The sequence below is a fragment of the Octodon degus genome, unplaced genomic scaffold (assembly GCF_000260255.1).
Source record: "Octodon degus isolate 3935 unplaced genomic scaffold, OctDeg1.0 scaffold00149, whole genome shotgun sequence".
In the NCBI taxonomy this organism is placed as follows: Eukaryota; Metazoa; Chordata; class Mammalia; order Rodentia; family Octodontidae; genus Octodon; species Octodon degus.
Genome location: NW_004524725.1, coordinates 5813596 through 5815261, shown reverse-complemented (window position 1 = coordinate 5815261; position 1666 = coordinate 5813596).

Genomic DNA, 1666 nt, shown 5'->3' with positions numbered 1-1666 from the left:
TTTTTCTGCATTTATTAATCAGAGATATTCTGTAAGGAATTTTTTTGATTTATTACTTTCATACTTTATATCCGTTTAAATATGCTGATATTTATTTTGAGTAGGTCTTATTTTAAGTAAATTCTCTTAATTTACTTTCTTTGAAGATTCTATGAATTCCCTATTATTTTGAAAAATTATGTTTAGCCTGATGTAAAATTCTGAATTCAAGTTTTATTTTTTCAGCAGTGGAAGGACAGGCACTTTTGCTTCCTATTTCCATAGTTTTCAAAGAGAGATTGACTTTTCTATCAAATGTTCTCCCCAACAGGAAAGACATCATATTTTTTTTCCTCTCTTATTTCAGAATTTTTCCTTGGTGTTTATTTTTCATCAATCTGATCATAATATTCTTATCATGTTTTTCTTTCAGTTTATCCATTTTGGGATTTACTCAACTTTTTCTTTTCAGTGGATTTGTTCATGTTCTTAATAATTCAGATAAATTTCTATCCATTAGTTCATCAGTTTTTGTTTTCATTTTTCTTCTCTTTTTCTTACCTGAAGATCCCCAAAACAGAAATGATACTTACTACATTCCTATAGATGAGAAAAAGTCTTGCTATGTCAGTCACTTGCCTTGCTTAGACTTGTCTTTTTATTTCAGCCACCCAGAGTTCAGGGATTATCGGAGTACATCACCATGCACGGCTAGTGTTTTATTCTGCTATGTTTCCTGATCGTGTCTTCAGCCAGGGACAGCCTCCCTATATCCATCACTTTTCTCAGGGAGAGAACTTTTTTGATTTCTTCTCACAGGCTCCTACTATGGTGAATTTTGACCATAGCCTTCATTCTGTGGTCTGTTGTTGCTGTGGTCCCTGTTTTAAACTCTGCTCTGTGTGGCAGCCTCCTGCCACAGAACAAAGTCAGAAGCAACCAGGTAAGTTTTCTGAGGAGTCTCTGTGATCTTCCAGGTGAGCACTTCGTAGGGTTCCACAAGGAGTAGCCAGAGATCACAAGGCAAAAACTCCCCCTTTGTTTCTGGTTTGTACCGTATGCCTTTCTTCTAGTGCTTGTTTAGTCTTTATAATTTCCTTTTGAATTTTTTATTGGAATCTCTTCTGATTTTACAACTGCTAGGGGTGTCTGTCCAAATCTATGTAAACAAAGATGGAGGATCTGTTTCTTTCTTCAGGATAGACCACTGCCCTGATTTCAGGGAAGATACTTGGCGTCAGTTTTCTGAGGGTTTCAAGAAAATCTAAGACTATTGAGTTGGTATAGCTTTTATATTATTTTCTAAAAGTAAAGCCAACAATTGTCTAGTACTTTTTTTCAAATTCCGATGTGAAAGATAAAAGTGGTTTTGATTTCAGATTCAAATTTCAAAGAGCTGAACAGCACTGTCTCTCATCTTAGAACCAGGTAAAAATGCTATGCCAATTACAGCAATGAAATTAAGAAGTAGAAACATAGGATTATGACATTTACTGACTCTGACTCTGCCCACACACAACTCATTAATATTTGTCAGTTAAATACATTAATCAAATGAGCCACTATGATTGCATACTATTAAAAAAAAACAAGTCTAAATTTAAGAGAGTCTGTGAGACAAATATGTAGCTGGAATTGAGTGAAATAATGTGGCCTTGCATTCCACTTCACCCAGTAATCGCAAGCA